A 17,811-nucleotide genomic window follows, 5' to 3' on the forward strand; every position below is an offset into this window, starting at 1 on the left:
ATTTATATAATCTACTTGTGAACATTCTACTATTTACCATACATGAAACCTAACATGACCTCCTTAATGCAGCTTTTTTCAGTAGCGGTGTGAGCAGAGAATTGTGGTTGTCATGTTAGGGGTCCTTTTACTAAGCCATGTTAAAAAGTGACCGGCGGTAGGTTTAGTGTGTAGGTTTCCCACGTGCTCCAGCCGCTTTTTGGCATGGTTTAAAAATGGCAGAATTAGTGTGTGGCCATTACTGCCTGAGCCCTTATCACCTCCTATTTAGAAGGCAGTGAGGGCTCATGCGCTACTTGTGTGATAATTGGGCAGCATGTGGTAGTGTACCTGTGCTGCTCGATTACTGCTGGGAATGCCTACTCCCCACCCCCACACTGGAAAATACAAATTATTTTCTAGCATGGGAAATGGTGCATGGCAAACATAGATCTACTGCAGGGTGCCTGGGCATGCCCGGAAGTAGGGCTGTTATGCCACACACTACCTATACAGTAGACCTACTACCACTTGGTAAAAGGGCCCCATAGTTTTAATGGATATATGAAAATAAGGGTCAACAATCAAACTGTAGATACCTATTTATTCATGTATGTATGTATGTATGTATGTATTTATTTATTTATTACATTTATACCCCGCGCTTTCCCACACATGGCAGGTTCAATGCAGCTTACATAGTAACAATATAAATATTTACAACATCGTAAGAAGAATATACAATTTGTGGTAAACGCAACATTAATGGGGTTAACAGATAAGTAATTTGAACATGGGAGGAATAGGGTGCAGAAGGAAATGAGCGTTGGGAGGTAGGCGTAGGAAGATGGAGAGGAATGGATATGGGGTAGCAATAAGGATAATGGGAAACATGGTCAATGTATAACAATCGTCAATAAGAATCATGTGGGCAGGCTTTGGTTAGGTTGAATCGTTAGGGTAGGCTATCTTGAAGAGATGGGTCTTCAGTGCTTTTCTGAAGAGCAAAAGGCCGTTAATGGTACGGATGGGTCTTGGTATAGCATTCCAAAGCTGGCTACCTGGATGCGTAGAAGGATTTGTACTTAATACCTTTGCAGTTAGGGTGGTGTAGATTAAGGTAGGTACGGGAAGACATCAAACTGTTTCTGGTTGGGAGGTTGATAAGGTGATTCATGCAGGTGGGGGCTTCTCCATGTAATATCTTGTAGATCATTGTGTAGACTTTAAAGTTAATTCTTTCTCTGATGGGGAGCCAGTGAAGCTTCTCTCGAAGAGGTGTTGTGCTATCGAATCTTGACTTGCCAAAAATAAGTCTAACACTATCTCTTTTACAAATTTTCAAGAGTTATTCTCTCTTCATCAAGTCAGTGAAGAATACAGTTACACTGGGTTTAAATAGTACAAACTCATCTAGGTTTTAGGTTGAATTCATATGTTAGTGTAGCTCAGTAAAAAGGGTGGGGAGAAACAGAGGTGATAAGACAGTAACAAGCTACATTAGAACATTCTCTGGCAACAAATTTCAGAGCTGAATTACAGTTCAAAGGCCCTATACTAGGGAAATGTATTCATTTGCAAGGACATGGGAAATATAAACAGCATTTCCTTTGTCATTTCTGTTATCCTTTTATATCTTTTCTAATCTAAAATAACAGAAGAAGTTTTTTTTCATTGTCCTCAGTTTTATATTTTTCCAGTGTTAATAGCTATCAGGCACAAACCAGATTTGAACCTGTGACCCTTGGGAGCTCTTCTGCCTCTTGTGAGACTTGGATATGACTAGCCCATTCCTGACTGTGTCTTGTATTTCTGGTAATCTTAGTTCCTGTTTTTGATTGGTCTAGCAGGGACCAGCTCAGGGAAGCCTTGAGCATTTCTGTCTACATTTGGACTTGTTTCCTGTTGCTTCAGTGTTGTTTCTTGTTCAAACATGAATTTGATTCCTGTTTTTTACCTTACTTCCTGAGGGCTCAGAATAACAGTATCTGCATGTCTTTAAACAGAAAAAAAAGCATTGAATGGGAGGAAAAGGAGTGGCAGCAGTAGTAGCTGGACTGTAGAGCTACAGCGCCACTATGCTAGAACATTAAGATGCTCATTTTCAAAGCACAGTGACGTACAAAGTTGCATAGTTACATATGTAATTCTGTAAATCTGTGTACTTTGAAAATTAGCCTCAAATGAGGTGAGGATGACAAACACAGCAGGGTCTGAGGCCCATTAACCCTGTTTATTCTAGCTCATCTTCAGCCAGCCCTGTACTACTGATCCCCCATTTACCTTTTTGTGTTCTCCAAATTCTGCAGATGCCAAATGCTTCCTCTGAACTCCTTTCCTCCACCATTGGGAATAAACAATTTTGTACAATTATATGCATTTCATTAATTATGCATGAAAGTGAATATAAGCATAATCATATCATTCCCCAGCGTGGAATAGAAGAGAAATATGGGAATCTTTGTAATTTTTTTATGCTTTCAAAGGACCAATGAAACATATGTTGTAGAGCATGAGCTTTTGAGACCTCACAGGGTGCTTTGCCAGAGACAAAATATGAAAGAGAAAGAACTAATAACTATAAGGAATAAAGGAATACACAACTTTGAATAGAAAAAAAAATGAAAGCTGTAAAAGTAAAGATAAAAGAACCCAATGTGAAAATAACACAAGAGGTAAGCGTAATACTGCAGACTCAGAGAACCAAAGACATACTAAAGATGCCTTGATTCCTAAGCATTACATTATTTTTAAGAGTAACTTGCAGTAAAGGTAACTTTTAATTCATGGGATTGTTAAAAACTTAAAATCAAAGACAGTTATTTTTGATACTGACCATGTAATTTGCAATCGTATAGGTACTTGGAGTTCAGGAAACTGCAAGCTGGTTTTCAAGAGTGAACTGAACCTGAAATTCAGGGGGCACAAAATTAATTTAATGTGTGTTAACCTATGAATTAATTCATGTGAAACTGATTTATATGTGTTTTAAAAGTTCTAATGTGCATTAACATTTTTTTATCAAAAAATGACTAAAATAAATAGTAAAAATCAATGAAAAATCAAGAAAAAATTTTGAAAATGTAAAAAAAATATATTTAAAAGAGGTAGTTGTGTTAGTCTGGAGTATCAAAACTGAGAAAGGCAGGTGGCACTTTACAGACTTACAGCCCTGTTTACTATTAGTCGCGCTGGAGGCACGCAAACGTTTTAGCATGTGCTAAAAATTAGCACATCCTAATGATAGAGACACGCAAAGGAATATAATGGGTGTCTCTGTTGTTAGCATGCTCTAATGCGGCTTAGTAAACAGGGCCCTAAGCAATTTAGGTCTTTTTTTTACAAAGCCACGCTAGCAATTCCCATGTGGCAAATGAAAGCCCATAGAAATTGAATGGGCTTCCTCTCATTTGCCGCACTGAGAATCAATAGTATGGTTTTGTAAAAGAGGACCTTATTGAGGCATGACCTTTGAGGACCAGAGTCCATTTTGGGTCAAATTAAGAAGCGTTGGTGTAGTTCTCATTCAAAAACTTTTCATTGATCAAGAAGCAACAATTTGAATGGATCAAGGTTTTAAAATTAGCAAAGGTGTATGACCAGTCTACATACGTTTCCTATACCTGTTCAATTTGTATGCAGAAAAAAACATCAGAAGAAACCCAAGGTGTGAAAATTGGTGGAAGACTCATCAACAAACTTCACTATGTTGATGATACCTCATTACTGGCGGAAAGTGAAGACAATCTGAAACATCTGCTTATGAAGATCAATTAATAATTTGATCTTTTTATTTTTAACTTTAATTTGTATTTATTTTGGAATCAGACAGTAATTTCTCTCCACCCCATAAAGTACAGGTCAGGGGGTCCTTCCAACTTACAAAGTAGTAGTAGTAGAATATCCAGTAGAAATTACCCCAACACTATCAACAAACAATACTAAACTCCTGAAGATCTACCCCTCTCCCTCCCATCTGATGGCTGGCCATCTTTTCCTTCGATAATATGGTTGGCGCCCGCTAATTCTCAACATTTAGGTTGAATGTTGAAATCACCGGGTTTAGAGATGGCCGGGTTCAGTTTTTTGCCATAATGGAAACCGGGCCCGGCCATCTCAAACCCGGCAAAATGCAAGCCTTTTGGTCATGAGAGGAGCCAGCATTTGTAGTGCACTGGCCCCCCCTGACATGCCAGGACACCAACTGGGTACCCTAGGGGGCACTGCTGTGGACTTCAAAAATTGCTCCCAGGTGCATACCTCCCTTTCCTTGTGTGCCGAGCCCCCCCAAATCCCACTCCCCACAACTCTACACCATTACTATAGCCCTAAGGGGTGAAATGGGGCACCTACATGTAGGTACAGTGGTTTTTTTGTGGGGGGGGGGGTTGGAGGGCTCACCATATATCACCACAAGTGTAACAGGTAGGGGGGGCGGGCCTGGGTCCACCTGCATGAAGTCCACTGCACCCACTAAAAGTGCTCCAGGGACCTGTATACTGCTGCGATGGACCTGAGTATGACATTTGAGGCTGGCATGGAGGCTGGCAAAAAAAGTTTTTAAAGTTGTATTTTTGAGGATGGGAGGGGATTATTGACCACTGGGGGAGTCAGGGGAGGTGATCCCAATTCCCTTCGGTGGTCATCTGGTCAGTTGGGGCACTTTTTTGGGACTTGGACCTGAAAAACAAAAGGACCAAATAAAGTGGACCAAATTCTTATCAAGGCCGGCTTTCTTTTTTTCGATTATCAGGTGAAGCCGGCCATCTCAACACATATCCCCGTCCCGCCCCGTCCTGCCTTCGCTACCATGCTGACATGCCTCCTTGGACTTTTGCCGGCCCTGCAACGGAAAGCAGTTGGAGCCTGCCAAAATTGGCTTTTGATTATACCGATTTGGCCGGATTCAGGAGATCGCCGGCCATCTCCAGATTTGTGTCGGAAGATGGCCGGCGATCTCTTTAGAAAATAAGCTAGATAGTCTCAAAATGGGCCTGCACCTTAACGTGAAGAAGACAAAGATCCTGACAACTGGTAAAAATCAGTAATTTCAACCTTGATGGAGAAGCAATAGAAATAGTAGACAACTTCAACCTGTTTGGATCAAGCAGTCAATAAATCAAATGACGTATCTCTCTGGCTATGAAAGACTTGGACAAGATCTTCTAGTGCAAAGATGTATGTCTGCATACAAAGATTTGTCTTGTTTGTACTATGGTATTTGGAAAAACACTATGGGGTATATTCTCGAAATGGCGCTAAAAGATCGGTGCTGAAAAAAATATATTCTATAAACAACTCTCAAAGTTGGGCACCGTTTGTAGAATAGCATCTAGAACCAGGATCCGTGATTACTTTTGAGCACAACCATTTATACCAACTGAACCCTGGTGTAAATCCTCAAGTCTAAATTAGGGGCAGATCCTCCTTAATTCTATAATAATGTGCATAAATTGCAGGAATGCCCCTGATCCACCAATGACCCGTGCCCCTTTTTTTGATCCATGCACAAAATGAACTTGCAGATCTGGAAGTGTAAATTTACGCATGTAAATTTTTAATTAATGTCAATTACCACTGATAATTTATTGTTAGGGCTCAATTATTGGAGCTAATCAGCTCATTATTCAATTAAATTGTGCATGCTAATTGGGCACATGCCCAAATTTGTGCACGCCATTTAATGCGTCATTTATAGAATCCTGGAAGTTATGGGTTTGAAAGTTGTTCAGTTAAGAAGCAAGACAGGAAAAAAAGCATCAGCTCTACAGGGCCAAGAAACATGAGCAAAGACAAGCTAAGTAGACATAGACCGGTGTCCACATAAAAGGTGCACATATTTGATAAATTAGAATGCAAGAAAATGGAATACCATATTACAGGCTCCATGTGTGACACCTGTTTCTGTCTACTTAGCCCAGGTTATTGGCACCTATCTGCAAGCACTACCTTGTTATATTCCTAACAAATATTGTTAGTGAGGAAGACGCAAGAGAATATACTGGAGAGAATAAGAACATACAAATTGCCATACTGGATCAGACCAGAAGTCCATCTAGCAGCGTATCCAGTTCCCAAGAGTGGCCAAACCAGATGACAAGAACATGGCAGAATCCCCCAAAGTAGCAAGATTTCCTTCTTATTCCTCCAGCACTTGCCAGTGTCAGCCTTCTTATCTCAGACACAGCATCAGCATCAGCTCCCTTCTGGTCCTGGTCCTGCAACCCCAGCATCAGCTCCCTTTCAGTCTCAGATTCTCCCCTTCTAGTCCTAACATTAGCCCAACCAGCCACAGCATCAGGCCTTTTTGAGTCCCAGCACCATTTTAGCTCTAGCCCTCACAGCCCCAGAATCAGCCCCATCTACACAATTAGTTCTTTTTCATAAGAATAGCCAAGCTGGGTCAGACCAATGGTCCATCTAGCCCAGTATCCTGCTTATAACAATGGCCAATCCAAGTAACAAGTACCTAGCAAAACCCAGTTAGTAGCAGCATTGGTTCCATCTAGTCCTAGTCGACAGCAACAGACCCCCTTCCAGTTCCATCCAGCATACCTCCCTCTTTCTATTGTTTCAGAATTAAAGCTAAATACACACAGGAACCATACTGTATTACAACTGAGGAAGGAAGTAGTCAACATGACTTAATGTTGTCAACATGGACTACTGTTAAGATGGTTTATTTTACACAAATTGTGCTATTTTAGCATAAAATGAGACTCTGTGCTAAAATAGTATAACTTATGGTAAAATAACCTGTCTTGATGGTAGCTCACATTGATAACTTCACCCTTAAAGGTTAAGGGTGACAACACACATAAATTAGGAATACAGTGAGATATAACAACGAGCCATTAGGTGGCATCAGCATAAATTAATACCTAGTTTCAGCATCAGTATCAGCCCCCTACAGTCCAGTACCCAAACCTCTCAACTTCCAGCCGTAACATTTGATCCTTTTCAGTTTTCAGTCCTGGCATCAGCCAGTTTCCAGTTCCAGTCCTATCTTCATTCCCCCTTGTCTACATAGCAATGGAAGCTTTGTTTATTCCCCTTTATCCCCATCACCCTCACTCCCCCCCCCCCCCCCCACCAATGTGTAGTACTGCTGCTGGCACCATGGCATGTTTTCAAAGTGAGAACAGGCACTTCCTGTATTTTCACAAGAAACAGGAAGTGCCTGTTTTTATATTTAAGACTTACCACCAGGGGCGTATCTGCGTGGGGCCACAGGGGCCTGGGCCCCCGCAGATTTCGCCCGGACCCCCCTACCGCCATTAACCCTCCCTCCCCCGCCTACCGCCGTCACCTACCCCCGAGGTCCGCTTCCTCCTGCCGGCTTTTTAAAATATTGCTTCAGCTGGCAGGGGACCCCAACCCCCCGCCAGCCCAGCCGCAGTCTTCTTTAACTTCTTCATCCTCGTCATGCTGTGAAAGCTGCATGCATCCTTAGTTCCAGTTGGACGGAGTCTGACGTCGCAGCACGTTGTAACGTCAACGTACTGCGACGTCAGACTCCATCCAACTGGAACTAAGGAAGCATGCAGCTTTCACAGCACGACGAGGATGAAGAAGTTAAAGAAGACCGCGGCTGGGCTGGTGGGGGGTTGGGGGCCCCTGCCAGCTGAAGCAATATTTTAAAAAGCCGGCAGGAGGAAGCAGACCTCGGGGGTAGGTGACGGTGGTAGGCGGGGGAGGGAGGGAGGGTTAACGGCAGTAGGGGGGAGGGTTGATGGTGGTGGGGGGGCGGCGGTGGCCGGGGGGGCTATAATGTGCCCCCTCACTCTAGCCCCTGCCCCCCCACCGCCAAACCTCAGATACGCCCCTGCTTACCACAGTGCTGGTGGGAGCTTCAGAAGAAGAATTGTACAGTACATCTCTTGTTCCTTAAGCCTTTCCTGTGTCCATCCATATATAATTGTACACAGGCATTTGGTGGGCAGTTTTTATAAACTCCATTGTTCCCTTATTATTTAAAGATCATGGTGTATGTTGTCTTATATAAAGTACACTGAGAGAGGCGAAGGGCTTTTTTGATGATGTATACCAGGGCTGTTCAGTTGAAAAAAACTATTTATTGGGTCTGACAAACTATGCAATAGAAGGTATCAGTATGAACAATTTTCTTTTCTGCCTGATTCAGTTCAAGACATTTCTGGAAGATTGCAAGCAATAGGTAATTAAGCTATTTTAAATAAACAATGTTTTTTCTTGTAGAATGCTATCTAATTAGTAGATATGACTACCTCTATTTGTTACTAATTGTCTGATTCCTTGGCAAAGCTGCTTCTTTTTCAAATATATTTTCCTTGTTTTAATTTTTCTTGCTGATCTTGATTTTCTCCCAGATCCTGAGGGCTTGATGAGGTTAATGTGTATATTTTACCTCACCAGCCTATGATTTTATTTCTTTTCAATTATATTCACTGTTTCCTCATTATTTGTCAAGGATAGTTATCATGGTATGTACAGTATTCATTATAAAAGATTAAACAGATAACTAAAAATAGTATGCATACTTTATTCACAGCTTCTATTGTTTCTCTGTGCAAGCTACCCAGAGCCCCTTCATACTTAAATACAAAATGACTTTACAAAAGAACACTTCGTGAGAAAATCAGTACCAAACTTTTGAAAAGCACAAAAACTCAAAGTGCAGGTGTTTTGAGATAATTTTTGCAAAAGAATGCAAACCAGCACATTAATGCAAATAATTGTTAACATAAGTGTGTGAAATAGCTTCATAGCCCTGTTTTTACAGAAAAATAACTACAGTATCTGAGCTGTAGTTATTGTTTTGTCAAATACTGCCAGGAAAAAAAAAGCAGCTCTCTTTGTATGGTGGCAACATGCAATAATTAAAGGGCCCTCATGTCTATATGAAAGGCTCTTCAGATCCAGAGGATACCTCAATACATCAATGGCTACTAAGTGGGCACAATGCACACCCTCCCCAACCTTGATGCAGAGTGAAACTGGTTAGGCTGCGTAATGTGCTCATATCCTTCCCCTGAGGCAGCTTTAGTGAAGATCTTGGAGAATCTCATCCTAACTGTCAGATGCATTCAGAAGTTGAAGGAATTAAGTTTATCCTCAAGTTAAGTGCTGTTAAGATGTATGGTTGCCTTTTTAATGCTTTTTTAATTAATATTTTCATGAACTTTGATTTCCTATATAAATCTATTGCTTTGTGACCTATGATGGTGATAGTGCATTGAACAGGTTCTATCTTTAACAGATCACTTTCAAAGTGAGGGGCCTTTTTACTAAGAAGTGATAAACTACTGGTCTATAGCAGGAGCCTGGCAGTAGTTCCCACCCCTAACACACACCATTTCCGGAATTTAACCGGTGGTAATCAGGCAATGCCGCATGTTGCCCGGTTACCGCCGGGTTAGTGTAAGAGCCCTTAACCACACAGCCATTTCTTTTCTTCAGAAAAAGACAGCCTTTTATCCTCTGCAGTAAAAGGGGGCCTCAGTGCATGTCAAAAACACATGCTGATGCTAGCGTAGCCCCCCCCCCCCCTTTACCACAGATTAGTTAAAGGACCCCTGAGATCTTTTTTCTCCATATAATGAATATTCTCTCATTTCCTTATATAAAATTGAGATATAACAGATTAGGGGGTCCTTTTACTAAGGTGCGCTGAAAAATGGTCTGCTGTAGTGTAGACGCATGTTTTGGGTTCGCACAAAATTATTTTTTAGCGCACCTACAAAAAATGCCTTTTTTTGACCAAAAACGGATGTGCGGCAAAATGAAAATTGCCGCGCAACCATTTTGGGTCTGAGACCTTACTGCAAGCCATTAACCTAGCGGTATGGTCTCATGCGGTAACCGGGAAGTAATGGTGTACGCATGTCAGCTGCCACTTGACGCTCGTAGCTGCTGCGCACCAGAACATTAAAAATATTTTTCAGACGTGCATAGTGGACGCGTGCCAAATTTCAAATTACCGCAAGTAACCGGGCAGTAACTCCAATTTGGTGCACATTGGATGTGCATAGCTGCTTAGTGAAAGGGCCCCTAGGTTTTTGTTGATATATATAGATCTTACAGAGCACCAAAGCCAATAGTCTCTTTCAAAATTGTAACAAAACAATGATTACTCTACAGAGGAGGAAAGACTTCAGTATAGTATTTTATTTTATTGCATTTGTATCCCACATTTTCCCACCTCTTTGCGGGCTCAGTGTGGCCCTCTTTGTTGTATATGCAGCTACTACTGAGACCAAGCGCAAAAAAAAACAGCACAAAGGGTCTTTAAAAACGAAAGGGAACACAATTTTTTTAATTAAAAAAATCCTTTAATAGTGAATTTTGATTGAAGAAAGACCCGGCACGGGCCGTGTTTCGGTGCCACCGCACTTGCGTCAGGGGTTGGGTCTTTGAGTTGTACCTACTATCTCAGATCAACTAGGTGCCATTTCCAATTCTGACCAGATCAGCAGCCACCAGCTCTGTCCACTTATCCCTCCCATCTACTAACGAGGAGAAAACTAAGAACACAACAACTCAGCTTCAGAGTTGGTGGCTGCTGATCTGGTCAGAATTGGAAATGGTGAAATGTCAGGCAAAGTAGAAGATCAGGCATCAGCTGTCAGCAATCAGAAAACAGGAAAGCACTACAGCAATCTAGTGCAGCTATCAGCAATTATAGAGCATTCAGAAGGGCACAGGAACAGCAAGGGGACCCCCACTCTATCCAGTTGTAGAGAAATTGCTAGAGCAGTGACAAATTACAAACACGGGTTCTCAAATCCCATGACCCCATTTGCACAAAATGCCCACAGACGCTGGTACCAAGAACCACACCAGACCCCATTTGCATAAAATCTGGTGTGGTTCTGTATATAAAATGTCCCAAGAAAATGTCCCAACAGTAAGAACATGAACATACAATGATCATCATGATCTTTGCATCCAGTGGGCACTGACTGCTGTAGCCAATCAGAAAGCACAAAAACATTAAAAAAAAAAAACAAGAACAATTACAGGAGCACAAGATGGATGAGAAAATGGATGTTTCCCTCTCCTGGTGCCTAGCAGTGTCTGCTCATTCTAAACACTACTTATATGAAAAATATGCAAAGGAAGGAAAAAAATGTTTTCTTAAACAACTCTGGGAAATCTCTTTCTGGGCACAAGTATGTAGAAAGAAGAGGGGGGGGGGGGAGTACAATTATGATAACTTTTAGCTTAGGCTTTAAAGCCTAACTTTCACTAAAATAACCATGATTTATTTCTAGCCTGCATCAGAGTGCCAGCCAATATTCAGGGCCATTTCCCTCATACCTAACTGGGCAAAGATAGGACTACTTTTAAGAACATAATCATTCTGGGTCAGAACAATGGTCCATCTAGTCCAGAATCCTGTTTCCAACAATGGCCCATCCAGGTCACAAGTACCTGGCAGAAACCCAGATAGTAGCAAGATTCCATGCTACCAATACCAGAGCAAGCAATGGTTTCCCCATATCTGTCTCAATAGTAGACTATGGATTTTGCCTCCAAGAACTTGTCCAAACCTTTTTTAAACCCAGATACACTAACCGATGTTACCACATTCTCCAGCCATGAGTCCTAGAGTTTATCTATTCATTGAGTGAAAAAAACTGTTTCCTCTTATTTGTTTTAAAAATATTTCCATGTATTTTTTTCATGTGGTCCTACCTTTCCAGTGAACTAAACAGGCATCAACACTGAATATTGCTGTTGACTGTATAACTACCAGGTTCACCGCAACTCCAATCCCAGACTGTCCTGGCACTGTGCATATTGTACTGGGGTGATCAGAGTCGATATTCAGATGCACTATTCAGGTTAGTGTTGCTGAATATGGACTGCTGGCCCACTCAGCAAAGTTTAAGTCTCCCTTGCCATGTAAACCACACATTGTGGTTTAATCAAACTAAATTTTTCAATAAGCCCTACACCTACAAAACTAGAGGTAAAATAGACCTTATAAATTTCTGGTCTAATGAACAATTCAGTAATGTATTCACTTCCACTTCATCTACAAATTTTATCCAAACAATGGGATGATACATGCAAAATAGTATTTGATGAATTAGCACCAGTGAAAGCCAAATACAGATTTAATAAAATGTTATCTCCCTGGTTTAATGATGATCTTCTACAAATGAAACACAAATGTAGAAGACGAGAAAGAACCTGGATCAAAAATAAAACCTCAGAACAGTTGTTCAGCTGGAAAACACTCACAAAACAATACAACTACATGATTATTAAAGCAAAAAAACACTTACTACTCCAAATTTATAGGTGAATCAAAAATCAGTCCGAGAGAACTGTATGCATTAGTCAACAAATTATTGAATACTCAACCAGTTACTATCACAAACGAACAAGTACTATCTGTGGACCAATTGGCAAACTATTTGATTCATGTCCCACTTACCTTCTCAAAATTGCTCCCACTTAATTCATAAACTATTTACACTGAAATCTAACCTCAATGATATGCCAAGGTTTATTCCCTTCTCAAAATGGTAACATTATTCTATACTGAAGAATGCCCACATTAGCCACAGTATAGTCTCCATTTATAGACCAGTCACTTCAATTCCTTTATTAATAAAAATAATGGAAGGACTGGTTACACATCAATTTATGGATTAGCTTCAACTTCATTCTATATTATATAGCTCACAGTCCAGGTTCAGACCCACCTGTAGTATCTGTCCTCTCCACTCTCCTAGCCAACGTTAGATGAGAGTTAAGCAAAGGAAATATAATCTTAATTCTCTAATTTAATATGTCCAGTGCCTTTGATACTGCTGACCATAATATTCTTCTTAACATCCTCAACCATCCGTGAGCCATTTTAAATTGGCTTTCTGGATTCTTAAAATCAAGATCTTACCAAGTCAGGCACAATTTCATCATTGTAGTCCCCCAGTAGTGAATTACTGCATAGTTCTCCTTTATCTACCATCTTATTCAATATCATGATGACTCTACTAGGTAATTTACTGCAAAAAAAGTCTTCTAACATAAATGTATGCCAATGATGTTACTATTTACATTCCATTTACCAAAGAACTAAATGAAATAACACATACAATCAAATGAAGTAATCACATTGATGAAATTCTGGGCATCCAATTTTAAATTAAAACTCAATACAGAAAAAAAAATTCTAATTGTAACCAATCCTCACCATGCCATAACTCATCAAAAACTTCACTATTGAACATACCATATATCCCCTTGATTCTACAATGAAAATCCTTGGAATCACAATTGACCAATTTCTTTCCCTCAAAAACCAGGTTTCTAAAGTAGTCACAAGTGTTTTCATTACCTTATGGAAACTTAAGTGATTAAGACTCTTCTTCACTAAACCAGTCCTTCACACCATAGTTCAATCCTTGATCCTAACAAAATTTCATTATTGTAATTCCATCTAAGCAGTTATTAATTGTGGTCTTCTAAAAAACGTACAAACTGCTCAAATTACTGTGGCATGATGTGGGTACTGAAAAGAGTAAAACCATTCCTCCCACAGAAAACTTTCTGCAACCTAGTACAATCCACAGTACTCACCCATGCCGACTACTGCAACAGCATCTTCATCGGTTGCAAAGTCCAAATCATGAAAAAACTCCAAACCGCCATAAACACAGCAGCCAGACTCATTTTTGGCAAATCACGATTCGAAAGTGCAACACCACTTCGTGAAAAACTTCACTGGCTCCCTATCAAGGAATGCATAAACTTCAAAGCCCACACAATGATCCACAAGATCCTCCATGGCGAATCTCCAAGCTACATGATCAACTTGATCGATCTTCCAGCCAGGAACGGGTCCAAATCCTCACGTAAATATCTCAATCTTCATCTCTACAATTGCAAAGGCCTCAAATACAAAACCTACTATGCATCCAACTTCTCCGTTATAGGTAGCCAACTCTGGAACGCAATACCTCGACACATCCAAACAACCAATGAACACCTACCCTTCCGAAAGCTGCTGAAAACTTACCTCTTCAAACAAGCTTACCCAAACAACCCAACTTAATTCTCGAACTTAATCCACGCCACTAGCACTACCCATACTCCAATCCTCTCCCCCACATCTCTCCCTACTGTCCTACTCTTTATAACTGGATCATCTCTTGATACTCTGTACCATACTTTGTGCTACCTCTGTGATACTTTGTACCATACCTGTACCATACTTGTGTCATCTCTGTGATACTTGTACCATACCTTGTAAGCTGCTCTGAACCTGCTATCAAGCGGGAAAGAGCGAGGTATAAATGCTATAAATAAATAAATACGTAGATCATCAGACTTCACCAAAGCTTTCCAACCTCTATATAATTTACACTGGCTACCAATAAAAAAATAGAACATTGTTCAAATTATGTGTTCTCATTCACCAAATCTTGTATGTATGTCTCCATCTTATATGGATGACCTTACTGAATTATCACCACGCAATACAATAAAATCATCCCTAGAATATCTCACCTTACATTTCCCAAACTGTAAGAATGTAATCTACAAAACAATTTACAATGCTAACTTCTCATATCAAGGCACCAAACTTGGAACTCCTTACCTAAGCCAATTAAACAAACCAACGACTGTATGTCATTTCAAAGTTTATTGAAAACTTACATTTTTAGTTCTGCCTTCAACAAAACAATGAACTCTATTTGAATTTGACTTACCAACCAAATCTTATACTCTTGAATAAGCCCCACCTTAGAAACTTAAACCCTTCACAGTCATCCCTTCTAATATAGCCTACTTGCCAAAACATCTAGTAGTTAATCTTTTGTTCAAGCTCCTTTACCCATCAATCGCCTTCATAAAACTGTTGTGTTTCTGATTAATCATTCCTTTATCTGTTTAGTCTATGATGTTACAATGCATAATGTTATATTGTATAATCTGCTACTTTTCATATTATACATTATTTATATAAACTACATTGAACCTGAGTTTCCCTCAGGATAATGTGGGATAGAAATGTCATAAATAACTAAAAAAATCATGTTTACTGTTGTACTTCCTGATTTGTCCAGCTTCTTTGTAACCTGCATTGAACTGCTATAAAAATAAACTGTTATGTTATGTTATTAAAATTGGACCCCTTTGATTTTCAGAAGCATCCTTAACCCATCATGTAATGTTCATGCGTCACCTTTAGATCAGATGACTCAGAAACAGGAGTCAGAAACAAAGTGCAGATTGCCTAGATTTTGTTGACTTGAATCACACTAACACTGCTTTCATCCAAGATGGACAAAATCAAGTTTTTGGCTAATTCATAGCAAATATGCTGCAATAAATGCCTCTTGGATGAAGCTCTTATTAATCCTACCATATATATTATTATTCAAAAATTAATTGAAGTAGAAGATTATAATGATAAATTATTTCCCTAAGCAGTAGAAAGTGATTGACAAAGCTTTATATGCCGAACAATGACTTTCTAAAGATTTAATCTCAAAGAAAGAGATGTGCTTAATATTTCCTAAAAGTTTAAGTTTTTTTCATCAAGTGATTTTTAATCTATAATTGCTGGATTAAACAGTGCTTATAATGAGGTATTGACAATGTGAGGGAGTGATATGTTGAAAGGAAAAGGCTATTGCAATACTGCAAGAATAGTTCATCCATTAGACAGGTTTACTGGGTTTGATGGATGCACTTCATTTGTTTTTCTGTTCTTACATGAACCTTCCTGTCTTTAAAGGAAAATTGCTTATGGTAATACTTTTTGGAAGCCTTAAGGAAGAAGAAATACATTTTCTCTTACTTTCTGAAAGGAAATGAGGCTTATGATATTGCTTTGTATGTGTGCGTGTGCGCGCGCGCGCGTGATTTTGTGTGTCTATATATACTGTATTTATTTATTTGTTACATTTGTATCCCACCTTTTCCCACTTATTAGTAGGCTCAAAGTGGCTTACATAGTTCCAGACAGGTGGATACATACTCCGGTGTGAACAACTACAGTATAGGGGTACTATTACAGTGACAAGTACAGTAAAGAAGTATCAGTAAATAGGTTGGGGTGATTCAAACAAAATGTTAAGGTGTGATCATGCGTCAGAGATTGAAAACTGTCCGTTTCCTGATTAAAATGCCATATTTCATTATTCGGTGTTTATGTCAGATACTGTGGGGTATGCCTTCTTGAACAGGTGAGTTTTTAGTTGTTTTTTTTTTAATTCTAGATGATTATTCATAGATTTCAGGTGTTTTGGTAGACAATTCCAGAGCTGTGTGCATATGTAAGAGAAACCTGACGAGTATATTGATTTATACTTAAGGATTTTACAACTTGGGAAGTGAAGAGTTAAGAATAAGCTCTCTTGCACAACCTTGCCCTTTCAATAGCCAAGCTGAAAGGCAAATTGAGTTGCAGAAAAGAACACTCTACCAACAGTCTCATAAGATCTCCACACCATGGTCTCTTTGGCCACTCTGTATATAAAGTATAGCTCTGTTCTTAATAACCCTTGTATTTGGCATTATATGAATAAACATTTATTAGGATGTACTGGGGGGGAGCATAAGAGCTCTGACAGATATGTGTTTGTGGAGAAGGTGTTTAATCTATACATATCACACATCTGGAAAGTTGGTTCCTTCCCTTTTGGGTGAAACTTCTTTTCATAAATAAAAGCTTGAGTATATTAGATTATGATTAAACGCACACTACACATAGTTATTCAAGTAGATTTTTTTTTTTTGCAACCACTTGTCCCTGATTATGAACTAATGAAAACTTCATTTTAGATTACAATCAATATAATGTGTTGCCATCAAATTTTTGTTTATTCTTTATAAAAATGGAAACTGAATCAATCTATTTTGCTCAAGGAGTACTGCACGTTAGTGACTCTGATGCTAAAAATTGCTGTGAATTAAAATGTGCTATTTCCAAGTTTATTGAAAAATTGCTATCCTGCACATAAAATAAATAAAGAAAAGAAGGAGACAAGAGGGAGAACATCAAGGTAAAAAGAGTAAGGGAGGCAGAAATGGAACTACATTAATTGATAGGAAAGACAGGTGGCGCTAGGATAGAGCAGGTGCGTAGCCAGACCTCACGGTGGGAGGACCCAGAGCCCGAGCTTGGGGGCACATTTTGAGTGCCACTACGCCTTGCTTCCTCGCCCCCCCCCCACCGCCTCACCTCCTCACGTCCCCTGTCCCACCACCTCACCTCCTTGCTGTTTCCCCTCACAAACAAATACCTTTGCTGGCAGGGGTCCCCAACCCCTGCCAGTCGAAGCCTTCTTCAGCGCCAGTCTCCGGTGCAGTCGCGTTCGCTGCCTGACCCCTGCTCTTCTTTCTTCTTGCTGCTCCTGTGCACGCTGACGCCAGGGGCCCGGACAAAATTTGTGGGGGCCCAGGCCCCCGTGGGCCCCCATAGCTACACCCCTGGGATAGAGGCCTTTTTACTAAAGTGCAGTTAGATTTTGCACTTACCACACTGTAAAGGCAAATATTAATGCACGATAAGTGCAAAGATTCCACTAACCACAAAGATGTGCTAGCACATCTACAGTGCAGCTTAGGTGCCCTTTTACTAAGCCGCGTAGGCACCTACACATGCCCAACGTGCACCAAATTGGAGTTACTGCCCAGTTACCACATGTCCCTTGCAGTAATTTCAATTTTGGTGCACATCCGCTATGCACATCCAAAAAATATTTTATATTTTCTGATACGTGGCAGCTATATGTGTGAAATGACATTCGACAAGCATAGACCATAACCACCTGGTTACCGAATGAGACCTTACCGCTAGGCCAATGGCTTGCAGAAAGGTCTCAGACC

Source organism: Microcaecilia unicolor, chromosome 2 (assembly GCF_901765095.1).
Source record: "Microcaecilia unicolor chromosome 2, aMicUni1.1, whole genome shotgun sequence".
Taxonomy (NCBI): Eukaryota; Metazoa; Chordata; class Amphibia; order Gymnophiona; family Siphonopidae; genus Microcaecilia; species Microcaecilia unicolor.